The sequence below is a fragment of the Eurosta solidaginis genome, chromosome X (genome assembly GCF_040869045.1).
Source record: "Eurosta solidaginis isolate ZX-2024a chromosome X, ASM4086904v1, whole genome shotgun sequence".
NCBI classification, from domain to species: Eukaryota; Metazoa; Arthropoda; class Insecta; order Diptera; family Tephritidae; genus Eurosta; species Eurosta solidaginis.
The window spans coordinates 15,005,861-15,030,677 of NC_090324.1; positions in this window are offsets into that span (position 1 = coordinate 15,005,861).

A 24,817-nucleotide genomic window follows, 5' to 3' on the forward strand; every position below is an offset into this window, starting at 1 on the left:
TATATCTCATACAACCGATTGTTCAGATAAGAAACTTTTCGCAATTTCTACCCCATTTTAACAGCTATAAGCTTCAAATTTCACCGATTGCTTACGTATATAGTATGTATTGTTGTGTCAAAAAATCATAGAGATCGGTGATATATATAATATATATATGATGGTATATATAGTATATATATATATAGTATATATATTTTTTTTTGCGATTTTTGCCTCATTTTAACAGCTATAAGCTTCAAATTTCACCAAATGCTTACGTGTAGAGCATATATTGATGTCTGAAAAAATCATTGAGATCGGTGGTATACATAGTATATATCTCATACAACCGATTGTTCAGATAAGAAACTTTGCGCAATTTCTGCCCCGTTTTAACAGCTAGAAGCTTCAAATTTCACAAAATGCTTACGTGTATAGCATATATTTATGTCTGAAAAAATCATAGAGATCGGTGGTATATATATTATATACTTCATATAAACTGTCATTTTTTCCCCTTTTTTACGGCTAGAAGCTTCAAAATTCATCAAATTTCATCAAATAGTTACGTTTACGTCATATATTTTTGAAAGACGTGATTCGTAGTCATAGTTTTTACATGCAGACCACAAAAACGTGAAGCTTTGCATCCCCACACAGATTACCTACCTATTTTTATACCTTTCATGAAAATGAAATGGTATATTAATTTCGTCACGAAACCGAAAATTGTAAGTCCTTAAAGGAAAATAGATAGACCCACCATTAAGTATACCGAAATAATCAGGTTGAAGAGCTGAGTTGTTTTAGCCATGTCCGTCTGTCCGTCTGTCCGTCTGTCCGTCTGTCCGTCTGTCTGTTTGTATGCAAACTAGTCCCTCAATTTTTGAGATATCTTGATAAAATTTGGTGAGCAGGTGTATTTGGGTGTCCGATTAGACATTTGTCGGAACCGACCGGATCGGACCACTATAGCATATATCCTCCATACAACCGATTTTTCAGAAAAAGAGGATTTTTGTAATATCTTACCCAATTTAACAGATTGAAGCTTCAAACTTCACCATATACTTTCGTATATTGAACATATTGTTGCCTGAAAAAATTTATGAGATCGGTCGTATATATAGTATATATCCCCCACAACCGATTGTTCAGATAAGGAACTTTTCGTAATTACTGCCCTATTTTAAGAGCTAGAGGCTTCAAATTTCAGCGAATGCTTACGTATATAGCATATATTGTTGTCTGAAAAAATCATAAAGATCGGTGGTATATATAGTATATATATGGTGGTATATATAGTATATATATATAGTATATATATATATATTTTCGCAAATTTTAGCCCCATTTTAACAGCTAGAAGCTTCAAATTTCACCGAATATTTACTTATATAGCATATATTGTTGTCTGAAAAAATCATAGAGATCGGTTGTATATATAGTATATATCTCATACAACCGATTGTTCAGATAAGAAACTTTTCGCAATTTCTACCCCATTTTAACAGCTATAAGCTTCAAATTTCACCGATTGCTTACGTATATAGCATATATTGTTGTCTGAAAAAATCATAGAGATCGGTTGTATATATAGTATATATCTCATACAACCGATTGTTCAGATAAGAAACTTTTCGCAATTTCTACCCCATTTTAACAGCTATAAGCTTCAAATTTCACTGATTGCTTACGTATATAGCATATATTGTTGTCTGAAAAAATCATAGAGATCGGTTCTATATATAGTATATATCTCATACAACCGATTGTTCAGATAAGAAACTTTTCGCAATTTCTACCCCATTTCAACAGCTAGAAGCTTCAAATTTCACCAACTGCTTACGTGTATAGCATATATTGATGTCTGAAAAAATCATTGAGATCGGTGATATACATAGTATATATCTCATACAACCGATTGTTCAGATAAGAAACTTTGCGCAATTTCTGCCCCGTTTTAACAGTTAGAAGCTTCAAATTTCACAAAATGCTTTCGTATATAGCATATATTGTTGTCTGAAAAAATCATAGAGATCGGTGGTATATATATTATATACTTCATATAAACTGTCATATTGACCCCTTTTTTACGGCTAGAAGCTTCAAGATTCATCAAATTTCATCAAAAAGTTACGTTTACGTCATATATTTTTGAAATACGTGATTCGTAGCCATAGTTTTTACATGCAGACCACAAAAAACGTGAAGCTTTGCATCCTCACACAGATTACCTACCTATTTTTATACCTTTCATGAAAATGAAATGGTATATTAATTTCGTCACGAAACCGAAAATTGTAAGTCCTTAAAGGAAAATAGATAGACCCACCATTAAGTATACCGAAATAATCAGGTTGAAGAGCTGAGTTGTTTTAGCCATGTCCGTCTGTCCGTCTGTCCGTCTGTCCGTCTGTCCGTCTGTCTGTTTGTATGCAAATTAGTCCCTCAATTTTTGAGATATCTTGATAAAATTTGGTGAGCAGGTGTATTTGGGTGTCCGATTAGACATTTGTCGGAACCGACCGGATCGGACCACTATAGCATATATCCTCCATACAACCGATTTTTCAGAAAAAGAGGATTTTTGTAATATCTTACCCAATTTAACAGATTGAAGCTTCAAACTTCACCATATACTTTCGTATATTGAACATATTGTTGCCTGAAAAAATTTATGAGATCGGTCGTATATATAGTATATATCCCCCACAACCGATTGTTCAGATAAGGAACTTTTCGTAATTACTGCCCTATTTTAAGAGCTAGAGGCTTCAAATTTCAGCGAATGCTTACGCATATAGCATATATTGTTGTCTGAAAAAATCATAAAGATCGGTGGTATATATAGTATATATATGGTGGTATATATAGTATATATATATAGTATATATATATATATTTTCGCAAATTTTAGCCCCATTTTAACAGCTAGAAGCTTCAAATTTCACCGAATATTTACTTATATAGCATATATTGTTGTCTGAAAAAATCATAGAGATCGGTTGTATATATAGTATATATCTCATACAACCGATTGTTCAGATAAGAAACTTTTCGCAATTTCTACCCCATTTTAACAGCTATAAGCTTCAAATTTCACCGATTGCTTACGTATATAGCATATATTGTTGTCTGAAAAAATCATAGAGATCGGTTGTATATATAGTATATATCTCATACAACCGATTGTTCAGATAAGAAACTTTTCGCAATTTCTACCCCATTTTAACAGCTATAAGCTTCAAATTTCACTGATTGCTTACGTATATAGCATATATTGTTGTCTGAAAAAATCATAGAGATCGGTTCTATATATAGTATATATCTCATACAACCGATTGTTCAGATAAGAAACTTTTCGCAATTTCTACCCCATTTCAACAGCTAGAAGCTTCAAATTTCACCAACTGCTTACGTGTATAGCATATATTGATGTCTGAAAAAATCATTGAGATCGGTGATATACATAGTATATATCTCATACAACCGATTGTTCAGATAAGAAACTTTGCGCAATTTCTGCCCCGTTTTAACAGTTAGAAGCTTCAAATTTCACAAAATGCTTTCGTATATAGCATATATTGTTGTCTGAAAAAATCATAGAGATCGGTGGTATATATATTATATACTTCATATAAACTGTCATATTGACCCCTTTTTTACGGCTAGAAGCTTCAAGATTTATCAAATTTCATCAAAAAGTTACGTTTACGTCATATATTTTTGAAATACGTGATTCGTAGCCATAGTTTTTACATGCAGACCACAAAAAACGTGAAGCTTTGCATCCTCACACAGATTACCTACCTATTTTTATACCTTTCATGAAAATGAAATGGTATATTAATTTCGTCACGAAACCGAAAATTGTAAGTCCTTAAAGGAAAATAGATAGACCCACCATTAAGTATACCGAAATAATCAGGTTGAAGAGCTGAGTTGATTTAGCCATGTCCGTCTGTCCGTCTGTCCGTCTGTCCGTCTGTCCCTCTGTCTGTTTGTATGCAAACTAGTCCCTCAATTTTTGAGATATCTTGATAAAATTTGGTGAGCGGGTGTATTTGGGTGTCCGATTAGACATTTGTCGGAACCGACCGGATCGGACCACTATAGCATATATCCTCCATACAACCGATTTTTCAGAAATAGAGGGCTTTTGTAATATCTTACCCAATTTAACAGATTGAAGCTTCAAACTTCACCATATACTTTCGTATATTGCACGTATTGTTGCCTGAAAAAATTGATGAGATCGGTCGTATATATAGTATATATCCCATACAACCGATTGTTCAGATAAGGAACTTTTCGTAATTACTGCCCTATTTTAAGAGCTAGAGGCTTCAAATTTCAACGAATGCTTACGTATATAGCATATATTGTTGTCTGAAAAAATCATAAAGATCGGTGGTATATATAGTTTATATATGGTGGTATATATAGTATATATATATAGTATATATATATATATATATTTTTGCAAATTTTAGCCCCATTTTAAAAGCTAGAAGCTTCAAATTTCACAGAATACTTACGTATATAGCATATATTGTTGTCTGAAAAAATCATAGAGATCGGTTGTATATATAGTATATATCTCATACAACCGATTGTTCAGATAAGAAACTTTTCGCAATTTCTACCCCATTTTAACAGCTATAAGCTCAAATTTCACCGATTGCTTACGTATATAGCATATATTGTTGTCTAAAAAAATCATAGAGATCGGTTGTATATGTAGTATATATCTCATACAACCGATTGTTCAGATAAGAAACTTTTCGCAATTTCTACCCCATTTTAACAGCTATAAGCTTCAAATTTCACCGATTGCTTACGTATATAGCATACATTGTTGCCTGAAAAAATCATAGAGATCGGTTGTATATATAGTATATATCTCATACAACCGATTGTTCAGATAAGAAACTTTTCGCAATTTCTACCCCATTTTAACAGCTATAAGCTTCAAATTTCACCGATTGCTTACGTATATAGTATGTATTGTTGTGTCAAAAAATCATAGAGATCGGTGATATATATAATATATATATGATGGTATATATAGTATATATATATATAGTATATATATTTTTTTTTGCGATTTTTGCCTCATTTTAACAGCTATAAGCTTCAAATTTCACCAAATGCTTACGTGTAGAGCATATATTGATGTCTGAAAAAATCATTGAGATCGGTGGTATACATAGTATATATCTCATACAACCGATTGTTCAGATAAGAAACTTTGCGCAATTTCTGCCCCGTTTTAACAGCTAGAAGCTTCAAATTTCACAAAATGCTTACGTGTATAGCATATATTTATGTCTGAAAAAATCATAGAGATCGGTGGTATATATATTATATACTTCATATAAACTGTCATTTTTTCCCCTTTTTTACGGCTAGAAGCTTCAAAATTCATCAAATTTCATCAAATAGTTACGTTTACGTCATATATTTTTGAAAGACGTGATTCGTAGTCATAGTTTTTACATGCAGACCACAAAAACGTGAAGCTTTGCATCCCCACACAGATTACCTACCTATTTTTATACCTTTCATGAAAATGAAATGGTATATTAATTTCGTCACGAAACCGAAAATTGTAAGTCCTTAAAGGAAAATAGATAGACCCACCATTAAGTATACCGAAATAATCAGGTTGAAGAGCTGAGTTGTTTTAGCCATGTCCGTCTGTCCGTCTGTCCGTCTGTCTGTTTGTATGCAAACTAGTCCCTCAATTTTTGAGATATCTTGATAAAATTTGGTGAGCAGGTGTATTTGGGTGTCCGATTAGACATTTGTCGGAACCGACCGGATCGGACCACTATAGCATATATCCTCCATACAACCGATTTTTCAGAAAAGAGGATTTTTGTAATATCTTACCCAATTTAACAGATTGAAGCTTCAAACTTCACCATATACTTTCGTATATTGAACATATTGTTGCCTGAAAAAATTTATGAGATCGGTCGTATATATAGTATATATCCCCCACAACCGATTGTTCAGATAAGGAACTTTTCGTAATTACTGCCCTATTTTAAGAGCTAGAGGCTTCAAATTTCAGCGAATGCTTACGTATATAGCATATATTGTTGTCTGAAAAAATCATAAAGATCGGTGGTATATATAGTATATATATGGTGGTATATATAGTATATATATATAGTATATATATATATATTTTTCGCAAATTTTAGCCCCATTTTAACAGCTAGAAGCTTCAAATTTCACCGAATATTTACTTATATAGCATATATTGTTGTCTGAAAAAATCATAGAGATCGGTTGTATATATAGTATATATCTCATACAACCGATTGTTCAGATAAGAAACTTTTCGCAATTTCTACCCCATTTTAACAGCTATAAGCTTCAAATTTCACCGATTGCTTACGTATATAGCATATATTGTTGTCTGAAAAAATCATAGAGATCGGTTGTATATATAGTATATATCTCATACAACCGATTGTTCAGATAAGAAACTTTTCGCAATTTCTACCCCATTTTAACAGCTATAAAGCTTCAAATTTCACTGATTGCTTACGTATATAGCATATATTGTTGTCTGAAAAAATCATAGAGATCGGTTCTATATATAGTATATATCTCATACAACCGATTGTTCAGATAAGAAACTTTTCGCAATTTCTACCCCATTTCAACAGCTAGAAGCTTCAAATTTCACCAACTGCTTACGTGTATAGCATATATTGATGTCTGAAAAAATCATTGAGATCGGTGATATACATAGTATATATCTCATACAACCGATTGTTCAGATAAGAAACTTTGCGCAATTTCTGCCCCATTTTAACAGTTAGGAGCTTCAAATTTCACAAAATGCTTTCGTATATAGCATATATTGTTGTCTGAAAAAATCATAGAGATCGGTGGTATATATATTATATACTTCATATAAACTGTCATATTGACCCCTTTTTTACGGCTAGAAGCTTCAAGATTCATCAAATTTCATCAAAAAGTTACGTTTACGTCATATATTTTTGAAATACGTGATTCGTAGCCATAGTTTTTACATGCAGACCACAAAAAACGTGAAGCTTTGCATCCTCACACAGATTACCTACCTATTTTTATACCTTTCATGAAAATGAAATGGTATATTAATTTCGTCACGAAACCGAAAATTGTAAGTCCTTAAAGGAAAATAGATAGACCCACCATTAAGTATACCGAAATAATCAGGTTGAAGAGCTGAGTTGTTTTAGCCATGTCCGTCTGTCCGTCTGTCCGTCTGTCCGTCTGTCCGTCTGTCTGTTTGTATGCAAACTAGTCCCTCAATTTTTGAGATATCTTGATAAAATTTGGTGAGCAGGTGTATTTGGGTGTCCGATTAGACATTTGTCGGAACCGACCGGATCGGACCACTATAGCATATATCCTCCATACAACCGATTTTTCAGAAAAAGAGGATTTTTGTAATATCTTACCCAATTTAACAGATTGAAGCTTCAAACTTCACCATATACTTTCGTATATTGAACATATTGTTGCCTGAAAAAATTTATGAGATCGGTCGTATATATAGTATATATCCCCCACAACCGATTGTTCAGATAAGGAACTTTTCGTAATTACTGCCCTATTTTAAGAGCTAGAGGCTTCAAATTTCAGCGAATGCTTACGTATATAGCATATATTGTTGTCTGAAAAAATCATAAAGATCGGGTATATATAGTATATATATGGTGGTATATATAGTATATATATATAGTATTATATATATATATTTTCGCAAATTTTAGCCCCATTTTAACAGCTAGAAGCTTCAAATTTCACCGAATATTTACTTATATAGCATATATTGTTGTCTGAAAAAATCATAGAGATCGGTTGTATATATAGTATATATCTCATACAACCGATTGTTCAGATAAGAAACTTTTCGCAATTTCTACCCCATTTTAACAGCTATAAAGCTTCAAATTTCACCGATTGCTTACGTATATAGCATATATTGTTGTCTGAAAAATCATAGAGATCGGTTGTATATATAGTATATATCTCATACAACCGATTGTTCAGATAAGAAACTTTTCGCAATTTCTACCCCATTTTAACAGCTATAAGCTTCAAATTTCACTGATTGCTTACGTATATAGCATATATTGTTGTCTGAAAAAATCATAGAGATCGGTTCTATATATAGTATATATCTCATACAACCGATTGTTCAGATAAGAAACTTTTCGCAATTTCTACCCCATTTCAACAGCTAGAAGCTTCAAATTTCACCAACTGCTTACGTGTATAGCATATATTGATGTCTGAAAAAATCATTGAGATCGGTGATATACATAGTATATATCTCATACAACCGATTGTTCAGATAAGAAACTTTGCGCAATTTCTGCCCCGTTTTTAACAGTTAGAAGCTTCAAATTTCACAAAATGCTTTCGTATATAGCTATATTGTTGTCTGAAAAAATCATAGAGATCGGTGGTATATATATTTATATACTTCAATATAAACTGTCATATTGACCCCTTTTTTACGGCTAGAAGCTTCAAGATTCATCAAATTTCATCAAAAAGTTACGTTTACGTCATATATTTTTGAAATACGTGATTCGTAGCCATAGTTTTTACATGCAGACCACAAAAAACGTGAAGCTTTGCATCCTCACACAGATTACCTACCTATTTTTATACCTTTCATGAAAATGAAATGGTATATTAATTTCGTCACGAAACCGAAAATTGTAAGTCCCTTAAAGGAAAATAGATAGACCCACCATTAAGTATACCGAAATAATCAGGTTGAAGAGCTGAGTTGTTTTAGCCATGTCCGTCTGTCCGTCTGTCCGTCTGTCCGTCTGTCCGTCTGTCCGTCTGTCCGTCTGTCTGTTTGTATGCAAATTAGTCCCTCAATTTTTGAGATATCTTGATAAAATTGGTGAGCAGGTGTATTTGGGTGTCCGATTAGACATTTGTCGGAACCGACCGGATCGGACCACTATAGCATATATCCTCCATACAACCGATTTTTCAGAAAAAGAGGATTTTTGTAATATCTTACCCAATTTAACAGATTGAAGCTTCAAACTTCACCATATACTTTCGTATATTGAACATATTGTTGCCTGAAAAAATTTATGAGATCGGTCGTATATATAGTATATATCCCCCACAACCGATTGTTCAGATAAGGAACTTTTCGTAATTACTGCCCTATTTTAAGAGCTAGAGGCTTCAAATTTCAGCGAATGCTTACGCATATAGCATATATTGTTGTCTGAAAAAATCATAAAGATCGGTGGTATATATAGTATATATATGGTGGTATATATAGTATATATATATAGTATATATATATTATATTTTCGCAATTTTAGCCCCATTTTAACAGCTAGGAAGCTTCAAATTTCACCGAATATTTACTTATATAGCATATATTGTTGTCTGAAAAAATCATAGAGATCGGTTGTATATATAGTATATATCTCATACAACCGGTTGTTCAGATAAGAAACTTTTCGCAATTTCTACCCCATTTTAACAGCTATAAGCTTCAAATTTCACTGATTGCTTACGTATATAGCATATATTGTTGTCTGAAAAAATCATAAGAGATCGGTTCTATATATAGTATATATCTCATACAACCGATTGTTCAGATAAGAACTTTTCGCAATTTCTACCCCATTTCAACAGCTAGAAGCTTCAAATTTCACCACTGCTTACGTGTATAGCATATATTGATGTCTGAAAAAATCATTGAGATCGGTGATATACATAGTATATATCTCATACAACCGATTGTTCAGATAAGGAAACTTTGCGCAATTTCTGCCCCGTTTTAACAGTTAGAAGCTTCAAATTTCACAAAATGCTTTCGTATATAGCATATATTGTTGTCTGAAAAAATCATAGAGATCGGTGGTATATATATTATATACTTCATATAAACTGTCATATTGACCCCTTTTTTACGGCTAGAAGCTTCAAGATTCATCAAATTTCATAGAAAAAAGTTACGTTTACGTCATATATTTTTGAAATACGTGATTCGTAGCCATAGTTTTTACATGCAGAGCCACAAAAAACGTGAAGCTTTGCATCCTCACACAGATACCTACCTATTTTTATACCTTTCATGAAAATGAAATGGTATATTAATTTTCGTCACGAAACCGAAAATTGTAAGTCCTTAAAGGAAAATAGATAGACCACCACCATTAAGTATAACCGAAATAATCAGGTTGAAGAGCTGAGTTGATTTAGCCATGTCCGTCTGTCCGTCTGTCCGTCTGTCCGTCTGTCCGTCTGTCTGTTTGTATGCAAACTAGTCCCTCAATTTTTTGAGATATCTTGATAAAATTTGGTGAGCGGGTGTATTTGGGTGTCCGATTAGACATTTGTCGGAACCGACCGGATCGGAACCACTATAGCATATATCCTCCATACAACCGATTTTTCAGAAAAAGAGGATTTTTGTAATATCTTACCCAATTTAACAGATTGAAGCTTCAAACTTCACCATATACTTTCGTATATTTGCCCGTATTGTTGCCTGAAAAAATTGATGAGATCGGTCGTATATATAGTATATATCCCATACAACCGATTGTTCAGATAAGGAACTTTTCGTAATTACTGCCCTATTTTAAGAGCTAGAGGCTTCAAATTTCAACGAATGCTTTACGTATATAGCATATATTGTTGTCTGAAAAAATCATAAAGATCGGTGGTATATATAGTTTATATATGGTGGTATATATAGTATATATATATAGTATATATATATATATATATTTTTGCAAATTTTAGCCCCATTTTAAAAGCTAGAAGCTTCAAATTTCACAGAATACTTACGTATATAGCATATATTGTTGTCTGAAAAAATCATAGAGATCGGGTTGTATATATAGTATATAGTCTCATACAACCGATTGTTCAGATAAGAAACTTTTCGCAATTTCTACCCCATTTTAACAGCTATAAGCTCAAATTTCACCGACTGCTTACGTATATAGCATATATTGTTGTCTAAAAAAATCATAGAGATCGGTTGTATATGTAGTATATATCTCATACAACCGATTGTTCAGATAAGAAACTTTTCGCAATTTCTACCCCATTTTAACAGCTATAAGCTTCAAATTTCACCGATTGCTTACGTATATAGCATACATTGTTGCCTGAAAAAATCATAGAGATCGGTTGTATATATAGTATATATTCTCATACAACCGATTGTTCAGATAAGAAACTTTTCGCAATTTCTACCCCATTTTAACAGCTATAAGCTTCAAATTTCACCGATTGCTTACGTATATAGTATGTATTGTTGTGTCAAAAAATCATAGAGATCGGTGATATATATAATATATATATGATGGTATATACAAGTATATATATATATAGTATATATATTTTTTTTTGCGATTTTTGCCATCATTTTAAACAGCTATAAGCTTCAAATTTCACCAAATGCTTACGTGTAGAGCATATATTGATGTCTGAAAAAATCATTGAGATCGGTGGTATACATAGTATATATCTCATACAACCGATTGTTCAGATAAGAAACTTTGCGCAATTTCTGCCCCGTTTTAAACAGCTAGAAGCTTCAAATTTCACAAAATGCTTACGTGTATAGCATATATTTATGTCTGAAAAAATCATAGAGATCGGTGGTATATATATTATATACTTCATATAAACCTGTCATTTTTTCCCCTTTTTTACGGCTAGAAGCTTCAAAATTCATCAAATTTCATCAAATAGTTACGTTTACGTCATATATTTTTGAAAGACGTGATTCGTAGTCATAGTTTTTACATGCAGACCACAAAAACGTGAAGCTTGCATCCCCACACAGATTACCTACCTATTTTTATACCTTTCATGAAAATGAAATGGTATATTAATTTCGTCACGAAACCGAAAATTGTAAGTCCTTAAAGGAAAATAGATAGACCCACCATTAAGTATACCGAAATAATCAGGTTGAAGAGCTGAGTTGTTTTAGCCATGTCCGTCTGTCCGTCTGTCCGTCTGTCCGTCTGTCTGTTTGTATGCAAACTAGTCCCTCAATTTTTGAGATATCTTGATAAAATTTGGTGAGCAGGTGTATTTGGGTGTCCGATTAGACATTTGTCGGAACCGACCGGATCGGACCACTATAGCATATATCCTCCATACAACCGATTTTTTCAGAAAAGAGGATTTTGTAATATCTTACCCAATTTAACAGATTGAAGCTTCAAACTTCACCATATACTTTCGTATATTGAACATATTGTTGCCTGAAAAAATTTATGAGATCGGTCGTATATATAGTATATATCCCCCACAACCGATTGTTCAGATAAGGAACTTTTCGTAATTACTGCCCTATTTTAAGAGCTAGAGGCTTCAAATTTCAGCGAATGCTTACGTATATAGCATATATTGTTGTCTGAAAAAAATCATAAAGATCGGTGGTATATATAGTATATATATGGTGGTATATATAGTATATATATATAGTATATATATATATATTTTCGCAAATTTTAGCCCCATTTTAACAGCTAGAAGCTTCAAATTTCACCGAATATTTACTTATATAGCATATATTGTTGTCTGAAAAAATCATAGAGATCGGTTGTATATATAGTATATATCTCATACAACCGATTGTTCAGATAAGAAACTTTTCGCAATTTCTCTACCCCATTTTAACAGCTATAAGCTTCAAATTTCACCGATTGCTTACGTATATAGCATATATTGTTGTCTGAAAAAATCATAGAGATCGGTTGTATATATAGTATATATCTCATACAACCGATTGTTCAGATAAGAAACTTTTCGCAATTTCTACCCCCATTTTAACAGCTATAAGCTTCAAATTTCACTGATTGCTTACGTATATAGCATATATTGTTGTCTGAAAAAATCATAGAGATCGGTTCTATATATAGTATATATCTCATACAACCGATTGTTCAGATAAGAAACTTTTCGCAATTTCTACCCCATTTCAACAGCTAGAAGCTTCAAATTTCACCAACTGCTTACGTGTATAGCATATATTGATGTCTGAAAAAATCATTGAGATCGGTGATATACATAGTATATATCTCATACAACCGATTGTTCAGATAAGAAAACTTTGCGCAATTTCTGCCCATTTTAACAGTTAGAGCTTCAAATTTCACAAAATGCTTTCGTATATAGCATATATTGTTGTCTGAAAAAATCATAGAGATCGGTGGTATATATATTATATACTTCATATAAACTGTCATATTGACCCCTTTTTTACGGCTAGAAGCTTCAAGATTCATCAAATTTCATCAAAAAGTTACGTTTACGTCATATATTTTTGAAATACGTGATTCGTAGCCATAGTTTTTACATGCAGACCACAAAAAACGTGAAGCTTTGCATCCTCACACAGATTACCTACCTATTTTTATACCTTTCATGAAAATTAAATGGTATATTAATTTCGTCACGAAACCGAAAATTGTAAGTCCTTAAAGGAAAATAGATAGACCCACCATTAAGTATACCGAAATAATCAGGTTGAAGAGCTGAGTTGTTTTAGCCATGTCCGTCTGTCCGTCTGTCCGTCTGTCCGTCTGTCTGTTTGTATGCAAACTAGTCCCTCAATTTTTGAGATATCTTGATAAAATTTGGTGAGCAGGTGTATTTGGGTGTCCGATTAGACATTTGTCGGAACCGACCGGATCGGACCACTATAGCATATATCCTCCATACAACCGATTTTTCAGAAAAAGAGGATTTTTGTAATATCTTACCCAATTTAACAGATTGAAGCTTCAAACTTCACCATATACTTTCGTATATTGAACATATTGTTGCCTGAAAAAATTTATGAGATCGGTCGTATATATAGTATATATCCCCCACAACCGATTGTTCAGATAAGGAACTTTTCGTAATTACTGCCCTATTTTAAGAGCTAGAGGCTTCAAATTTCAGCGAATGCTTACGTATATAGCATATATTGTTGTCTGAAAAAATCATAAAGATCGGTGGTATATATAGTATATATATGGTGGTATATATAGTATATATATATAGTATATATATATATATTTTCGCAAATTTTAGCCCCATTTTAACAGCTAGAAGCTTCAAATTTCACCGAATATTTACTTATATAGCATATATTGTTGTCTGAAAAAATCATAGAGATCGGTTGTATATATAGTATATATCTCATACAACCGATTGTTCAGATAAGAAACTTTTCGCAATTTCTACCCCATTTTAACAGCTATAAGCTTCAAATTTCACCGATTGCTTACGTATATAGCATATATTGTTGTCTGAAAAAATCATAGAGATCGGTTGTATATATAGTATATATCTCATACAACCGATTGTTCAGATAAGAAACTTTTCGCAATTTCTACCCCATTTTAACAGCTATAAGCTTCAAATTTCACTGATTGCTTACGTATATAGCATATATTGTTGTCTGAAAAAATCATAGAGATCGGTTCTATATATAGTATATATCTCATACAACCGATTGTTCAGATAAGAAACTTTTCGCAATTTCTACCCCATTTCAACAGCTAGAAGCTTCAAATTTCACCAACTGCTTACGTGTATAGCATATATTGATGTCTGAAAAAATCATTGAGATCGGTGATATACATAGTATATATCTCATACAACCGATTGTTCAGATAAGAAACTTTGCGCAATTTCTGCCCCGTTTTAACAGTTAGAAGCTTCAAATTTCACAAAATGCTTTCGTATATAGCATATATTGTTGTCTGAAAAAATCATAGAGATCGGTGGTATATATATTATATACTTCATATAAACTGTCATATTGACCCCTTTTTTACGGCTAGAAGCTTCAAGATTCATCAAATTTCATCAAAAAGTTACGTTTACGTCATATATTTTTGAAATACGTGATTCGTAGCCATAGTTTTTACATGCAGACCACAAAAAACGTGAAGCTTTGCATCCTCACACAGATTACCTACCTATTTTTTATTTTATATTTATCTTAAAAATCGTTTAGATATGTTCAAATTTCACCAAATGCTTACGTGTATAGCATATATTGTTGTCTGAGAAAATCATAGATACCGGTGGTATATATAGTATATATCCCATACAACCGATTGTTCAGATAAGAAACTTTGCGCAATTTCTTCCCCATTTTAACAGTTATAAGCTTCAAATTTCACCGATTGCTTACGTATATAGTATGTATTGTTGTGTCAAAAAATCATAGAGATCGGTGATATATATAATATATATATGATGGTATATATAGTATATATATATAGTGTATATATATTTTTTTTACGATTTCGGCCCCATTTTAACAGCTAGAAGCTTCAAATTTCACCAACTGCTTACGTGTACAGCATATATTGATGTTTAAAAAATCATTGAGATCGGTGGTACACATAATATATATCTCATACAACCGATTGTTCAGATAAGAAACTTTGCGCAATTTCTGCCCCGTTTTAACAGTTAGAAGCTTCAAATTTCACAAAATGCTTACGTATATAGCATATATTGTTGTCTGAAAAAATCATAGAGATCGATCGTATATATATTATATACTTCATATAAACTGTCATTTTGACCCCTTTTTTACGGCTAGAATCTTCAAAATTCATCAAATTTCATCAAATAGTTACGTTTTCGTCATATATTTTTGAAATACGTGATTCGTAGTCATAGTTTTTACACGCAGACCACAAAAAACCTGAAACTTTGCATCCTCACACAAAGTACCTACCCGTTTTTATACCTTTCATGAAAATGAAATGGTATATTAATTTCGTCACGAAACCGAAAATTGTAAGTCCTTAAAGGAAAATAGATAGACCCACCATTAAGTATACCGAAATAATCAGGTTGAAGAGCTGAGTTGTTTTAGCCATGTCCGTCTGTCCGTCTGTCCGTCTGTCCGTCTGTCCGTCTGTCTGTTTGTATGCAAACTAGTCCCTCAATTTTTGAGATATCTTGATAAAATTTGGTGAGCAGGTGTATTTGGGTGTCCGATTAGACATTTGTCGGAACCGACCGGATCGGACCACTATAGCATATATCCTCCATACAACCGATTTTTCAGAAAAAGAGGATTTTTGTAATATCTTACCCAATTTAACAGATTGAAGCTTCAAACTTCACCATATACTTTCGTATATTGAACATATTGTTGCCTGAAAAAATTTATGAGATCGGTCGTATATATAGTATATATCCCCCACAACCGATTGTTCAGATAAGGAACTTTTCGTAATTACTGCCCTATTTTAAGAGCTAGAGGCTTCAAATTTCAGCGAATGCTTACGTATATAGCATATATTGTTGTCTGAAAAAATCATAAAGATCGGTGGTATATATAGTATATATATGGTGGTATATATAGTATATATATATAGTATATATATATATATTTTCGCAAATTTTAGCCCCATTTTAACAGCTAGAAGCTTCAAATTTCACCGAATATTTACTTATATAGCATATATTGTTGTCTGAAAAAATCATAGAGATCGGTTGTATATATAGTATATATCTCATACAACCGATTGTTCAGATAAGAAACTTTTCGCAATTTCTACCCCATTTTAACAGCTATAAGCTTCAAATTTCACCGATTGCTTACGTATATAGCATATATTGTTGTCTGAAAAAATCATAGAGATCGGTTGTATATATAGTATATATCTCATACAACCGATTGTTCAGATAAGAAACTTTTCGCAATTTCTACCCCATTTTAACAGCTATAAGCTTCAAATTTCACTGATTGCTTACGTATATAGCATATATTGTTGTCTGAAAAAATCATAGAGATCGGTTCTATATATAGTATATATCTCATACAACCGATTGTTCAGATAAGAAACTTTTCGCAATTTCTACCCCATTTCAACAGCTAGAAGCTTCAAATTTCACCAACTGCTTACGTGTATAGCATATATTGATGTCTGAAAAAATCATTGAGATCGGTGATATACATAGTATATATCTCATACAACCGATTGTTCAGATAAGAAACTTTGCGCAATTTCTGCCCCGTTTTAACAGTTAGAAGCTTCAAATTTCACAAAATGCTTTCGTATATAGCATATATTGTTGTCTGAAAAAATCATAGAGATCGGTGGTATATATATTATATACTTCATATAAACTGTCATATTGACCCCTTTTTTACGGCTAGAAGCTTCAAGATTCATCAAATTTCATCAAAAAGTTACGTTTACGTCATATATTTTTGAAATACGTGATTCGTAGCCATAGTTTTTACATGCAGACCACAAAAAACGTGAAGCTTTGCATCCTCACACAGATTACCTACCTATTTTTATACCTTTCATGAAAATGAAATGGTATATTAATTTCGTCACGAAACCGAAAATTGTAAGTCCTTAAAGGAAAATAGATAGACCCACCATTAAGTATACCGAAATAATCAGGTTGAAGAGCTGAGTTGTTTTAGCCATGTCCGTCTGTCCGTCTGTCCGTCTGTCCGTCTGTCTGTTTGTATGCAAACTAGTCCCTCAATTTTTGAGATATCTTGATAAAATTTGGTGAGCAGGTGTATTTGGGTGTCCGATTAGACATTTGTCGGAACCGACCGGATCGGACCACTATAGCATATATCCTCCATACAACCGATTTTTCAGAAAAAGAGGATTTTTGTAATATCTTACCCAATTTAACAGATTGAAGCTTCAAACTTCACCATATACTTTCGTATATTGAACATATTGTTGCCTGAAAAAATTTATGAGATCGGTCGTATATATAGTATATATCCCCCACAACCGATTGTTCAGATAAGGAACTTTTCGTAATTACTGCCCTATTTTAAGAGCTAGAGGCTTCAAATTTCAGCGAATGCTTACGTATATAGCATATATTGTTGTCTGAAAAAATCATAAAGATCGGTGGTATATATAGTATATATATGGTGGTATATATAGTATATATATATAGTATATATATATATATTTTCGCAAATTTTAGCCCCATTTTAACAGCTAGAAGCTTCAAATTTCACCGAATATTTACTTATATAGCATATATTGTTGTCTGAAAAAATCATAGAGATCGGTTGTATATATAGTATATATCTCATACAACCGATTGTTCAGATAAGAAACTTTTCGCAATTTCTACCCCATTTTAACAGCTATAAGCTTCAAATTTCACCGATTGCTTACGTATATAGCATATATTGTTGTCTGAAAAAATCATAGAGATCGGTTGTATATATAGTATATATCTCATACAACCGATTGTTCAGATAAGAAACTTTTCGCAATTTCTACCCCATTTTAACAGCTATAAGCTTCAAATTTCACTGATTGCTTACGTATATAGCATATATTGTTGTCTGAAAAAATCATAGAGATCGGTTCTATATATAGTATATATCTCATACAACCGATTGTTCAGATAAGAAACTTTTCGCAATTTCTACCCCATTTCAACAGCTAGAAGCTTCAAATTTCACCAACTGCTTACGTGTATAGCATATATTGATGTCTGAAAAAATCATTGAGATCGGTGATATACATAGTATATATCTCATACAACCGATTGTTCAGATAAGAAACTTTGCGCAATTTCTGCCCCGTTTTAACAGTTAGAAGCTTCAAATTTCACAAAATGCTTTCGTATATAGCATATATTGTTGTCTGAAAAAATCATAGAGATCGGTGGTATATATATTATATACTTCATATAAACTGTCATATTGACCCCTTTTTTACGGCTAGAAGCTTCAAGATTCATCAAATTTCATCAAAAAGTTACGTTTACGTCATATATTTTTGAAATACGTGATTCGTAGCCATAGTTTTTACATGCAGACCACAAAAAACGTGAAGCTTTGCATCCTCACACAGATTACCTACCTATTTTTATACCTTTCATGAAAATGAAATGGTATATTAATTTCGTCACGAAACCGAAAATTGTAAGTCCTTAAAGGAAAATAGATAGACCCACCATTAAGTATACCGAAATAATCAGGTTGAAGAGCTGAGTTGTTTTAGCCATGTCCGTCTGTCCGTCTGTCCGTCTGTCCGTCTGTCCGTCTGTCCGTCTGTCTGTTTGTATGCAAACTAGTCCCTCAATTTTTGAGATATCTTGATAAAATTTGGTGAGCAGGTGTATTTGGGTGTCCGATTAGACATTTGTCGGAACCGACCGGATCGGACCACTATAGCATATATCCTCCATACAACCGATTTTTCAGAAAAAGAGGATTTTTGTAATATCTTACCCAATTTAACAGATTGAAGCTTCAAACTTCACCATATACTTTCGTATATTGAACATATTGTTGCCTGAAAAAATTTATGAGATCGGTCGTATATATAGTATATATCCCCCACAACCGATTGTTCAGATAAGGAACTTTTCGTAATTACTGCCCTATTTTAAGAGCTAGAGGCTTCAAATTTCAGCGAATGCTTACGTATATAGCATATATTGTTGTCTGAAAAAATCATAAAGATCGGTGGTATATATAGTATATATATGGTGGTATATATAGTATATATATATAGTATATATATATATATTTTCGCAAATTTTAGCCCCATTTTAACAGCTAGAAGCTTCAAATTTCACCGAATATTTACCTATATAGCATATATTGTTGTCTGAAAAAATCATAGAGATCGGTTGTATATATAGTATATATCTCATACAACCGATTGTTCAGATAAGAAACTTTTCGCAATTTCTACCCCATTTTAACAGCTATAAGCTTCAAATTTCACTGATTGCTTACGTATATAGCATATATTGTTGTCTGAAAAAATCATAGAGATCGGTTCTATATATAGTATATATCTCATACAACCGATTGTTCAGATAAGAAACTTTTCGCAATTTCTACCCCATTTCAACAGCTAGAAGCTTCAAATTTCACCAACTGCTTACGTGTATAGCATATATTGATGTCTGAAAAAATCATTGAGATCGGTGATATACATAGTATATATCTCATACAACCGATTGTTCAGATAAGAAACTTTGCGCAATTTCTGCCCCGTTTTAACAGTTAGAAGCTTCAAATTTCACAAAATGCTTTCGTATATAGCATATATTGTTGTCTGAAAAAATCATAGAGATCGGTGGTATATATATTATATACTTCATATAAACTGTCATATTGACCCCTTTTTTACGGCTAGAAGCTTCAAGATTCATCAAATTTCATCAAAAAGTTACGTTTACGTCATATATTTTTGAAATACGTGATTCGTAGCCATAGTTTTTACATGCAGACCACAAAAAACGTGAAGCTTTGCATCCTCACACAGATTACCTACCTATTTTTATACCTTTCATGAAAATGAAATGGTATATTAATTTCGTCACGAAACCGAAAATTGTAAGTCCTTAAAGGAAAATAGATAGACCCACCATTAAGTATACCGAAATAATCAGGTTGAAGAGCTGAGTTGTTTTAGCCATGTCCGTCTGTCCGTCTGTCCGTCTGTCCGTCTGTCCGTCTGTCTGTTTGTATGCAAACTAGTCCCTCAATTTTTGAGATATCTTGATAAAATTTGGTGAGCAGGTGTATTTGGGTGTCCGATTAGACATTTGTCGGAACCGACCGGATCGGACCACTATAGCATATATCCTCCATACAACCGATTTTTCAGAAAAAGAGGATTTTTGTAATATCTTACCCAATTTAACAGATTGAAGCTTCAAACTTCACCATATACTTTCGTATATTGAACATATTGTTGCCTGAAAAAATTTATGAGATCGGTCGTATATATAGTATATATCCCCCACAACCGATTGTTCAGATAAGGAACTTTTCGTAATTACTGCCCTATTTTAAGAGCTAGAGGCTTCAAATTTCAGCGAATGCTTACGTAGATAGCATATATTGTTGTCTGAAAAAATCATAAAGATCGGTGGTATATATAGTATATATATGGTGGTATATATAGTATATATATATAGTATATATATATATATTTTCGCAAATTTTAGCCCCATTTTAACAGCTAGAAGCTTCAAATTTCACCGAATATTTACTTATATAGCATATATTGTTGTCTGAAAAAATCATAGAGATCGGTTGTATATATAGTATATATCTCATACAACCGATTGTTCAGATAAGAAACTTTTCGCAATTTCTACCCCATTTTAACAGCTATAAGCTTCAAATTTCACCGATTGCTTACGTATATAGCATATATTGTTGTCTGAAAAAATCATAGAGATCGGTTGTATATATAGTATATATCTCATACAACCGATTGTTCAGATAAGAAACTTTTCGCAATTTCTACCCCATTTTAACAGCTATAAGCTTCAAATTTCACTGATTGCTTACGTATATAGCATATATTGTTGTCTGAAAAAATCATAGAGATCGGTTCTATATATAGTATATATCTCATACAACCGATTGTTCAGATAAGAAACTTTTCGCAATTTCTACCCCATTTCAACAGCTAGAAGCTTCAAATTTCACCAACTGCTTACGTGTATAGCATATATTGATGTCTGAAAAAATCATTGAGATCGGTGATATACATAGTATATATCTCATACAACCGATTGTTCAGATAAGAAACTTTGCGCAATTTCTGCCCCGTTTTAACAGTTAGAAGCTTCAAATTTCACAAAATGCTTTCGTATATAGCATATATTGTTGTCTGAAAAAATCATAGAGATCGGTGGTATATATATTATATACTTCATATAAACTGTCATATTGACCCCTTTTTTACGGCTAGAAGCTTCAAGATTCATCAAATTTCATCAAAAAGTTACGTTTACGTCATATATTTTTGAAATACGTGATTCGTAGCCATAGCTTTTACATGCAGACCACAAAAAACGTGAAGCTTTGCATCCTCACACAGATTACCTACCTATTTTTATACCTTTCATGAAAATGAAATGGTATATTAATTTCGTCACGAAACCGAAAATTGTAAGTCCTTAAAGGAAAATAGATAGACCCACCATTAAGTATACCGAAATAATCAGGTTGAAGAGCTGAGTTGTTTTAGCCATGTCCGTCTGTCCGTCTGTCCGTCTGTCCGTCTGTCCGTCTGTCTGTTTGTATGCAAACTAGTCCCTCAATTTTTGAGATATCTTGATAAAATTTGGTGAGCAGGTGTATTTGGGTGTCCGATTAGACATTTGTCGGAACCGACCGGATCGGACCACTATAGCATATATCCTCCATACAACCGATTTTTCAGAAAAAGAGGATTTTTGTAATATCTTACCCAATTTAACAGATTGAAGCTTCAAACTTCACCATATACTTTCGTATATTGAACATATTGTTGCCTGAAAAAATTTATGAGATCGGTCGTATATATAGTATATATCCCCCACAACCGATTGTTCAGATAAGGAACTTTTCGTAATTACTGCCCTATTTTAAGAGCTAGAGGCTTCAAATTTCAGCGAATGCTTACGTATATAGCATATATTGTTGTCTGAAAAAATCATAAAGATCGGTGGTATATATAGTATATATATGGTGGTATATATAGTATATATATATAGTATATATATATATATATTTTCGCAAATTTTAGCCCCATTTTAACAGCTAGAAGCTTCAAATTTCACCGAATATTTACTTATATAGCATATATTGTTGTCTGAAAAAATCATAGAGATCGGTTGTATATATAGTATATATCTCATACAACCGATTGTTCAGATAAGAAACTTTTCGCAATTTCTACCCCATTTTAACAGCTATAAGCTTCAAATTTCACCGATTGCTTACGTATATAGCATATATTGTTGTCTGAAAAAATCATAGAGATCGGTTGTATATATAGTATATATCTCATACAACTGATTGTTCAGATAAGAAACTTTTCGCAATTTCTACCCCATTTTAACAGCTATAAGCTTCAAATTTCACTGATTGCTTACATATATAGCATATATTGTTGTCTGAAAAAATCATAGAGATCGGTTCTATATATAGTATATATCTCATACAACCGATTGTTCAGATAAGAAACTTTTCGCAATTTCTACCCCATTTCAACAGCTAGAAGCTTCAAATTTCACCAACTGCTTACGTGTATAGCATATATTGATGTCTGAAAAAATCATTGAGATCGGTGATATACATAGTATATATCTCATACAACCGATTGTTCAGATAAGAAACTTTGCGCAATTTCTGCCCCGTTTTAACAGTTAGAAGCTTCAAATTTCACAAAATGCTTTCGTATATAGCATATATTGTTGTCTGAAAAAATCATAGAGATCGGTGGTATATATATTATATACTTCATATAAACTGTCATATTGACCCCTTTTTTACGGCTAGAAGCTTCAAGATTCATCAAATTTCATCAAAAAGTTACGTTTACGTCATATATTTTTGAAATACGTGATTCGTAGCCATAGTTTTTACATGCAGACCACAAAAAACGTGAAGCTTTGCATCCTCACACAGATTACCTACCTATTTTTATACCTTTCATGAAAATGAAATGGTATATTAATTTCGTCACGAAACCGAAAATTGTAAGTCCTTAAAGGAAAATAGATAGACCCACCATTAAGTATACCGAAATAATCAGGTTGAAGAGCTGAGTTGTTTTAGCCATGTCCGTCTGTCCGTCTGTCCGTCTGTCCGTCTGTCCGTCTGTCTGTTTGTATGCAAACTAGTCCCTCAATTTTTGAGATATCTTGATAAAATTTGGTGAGCAGGTGTATTTGGGTGTCCGATTAGACATTTGTCGGAACCGACCGGATCGGACCACTATAGCATATATCCTCCATACAACCGATTTTTCAGAAAAAGAGGATTTTTGTAATATCTTACCCAATTTAACAGATTGAAGCTTCAAACTTCACCATATACTTTCGTATATTGAACATATTGTTGCCTGAAAAAATTTATGAGATCGGTCGTATATATAGTATATATCCCCCACAACCGATTGTTCAGATAAGGAACTTTTCGTAATTACTGCCCTATTTTAAGAGCTAGAGGCTTCAAATTTCAGCGAATGCTTACGTAGATAGCATATATTGTTGTCTGAAAAAATCATAAAGATCGGTGGTATATATAGTATATATATGGTGGTATATATAGTATATATATATAGTATATATATATATATTTTCGCAAATTTTAGCCCCATTTTAACAGCTAGAAGCTTCAAATTTCACCGAATATTTACTTATATAGCATATATTGTTGTCTGAAAAAATCATAGAGATCGGTTGTATATATAGTATATATCTCATACAACCGATTGTTCAGATAAGAAACTTTTCGCAATTTCTACCCCATTTTAACAGCTATAAGCTTCAAATTTCACCGATTGCTTACGTATATAGCATATATTGTTGTCTGAAAAAATCATAGAGATCGGTTGTATATATAGTATATATCTCATACAACCGATTGTTCAGATAAGAAACTTTTCGCAATTTCTACCCCATTTTAACAGCTATAAGCTTCAAATTTCACTGATTGCTTACGTATATAGCATATATTGTTGTCTGAAAAAATCATAGAGATCGGTTCTATATATAGTATATATCTCATACAACCGATTGTTCAGATAAGAAACTTTTCGCAATTTCTACCCCATTTCAACAGCTAGAAGCTTCAAATTTCACCAACTGCTTACGTGTATAGCACATATTGATGTCTGAAAAAATCATTGAGATCGGTGATATACATAGTATATATCTCATACAACCGATTGTTCAGATAAGAAACTTTGCGCAATTTCTGCCCCGTTTTAACAGTTAGAAGCTTCAAATTTCACAAAATGCTTTCGTATATAGCATATAT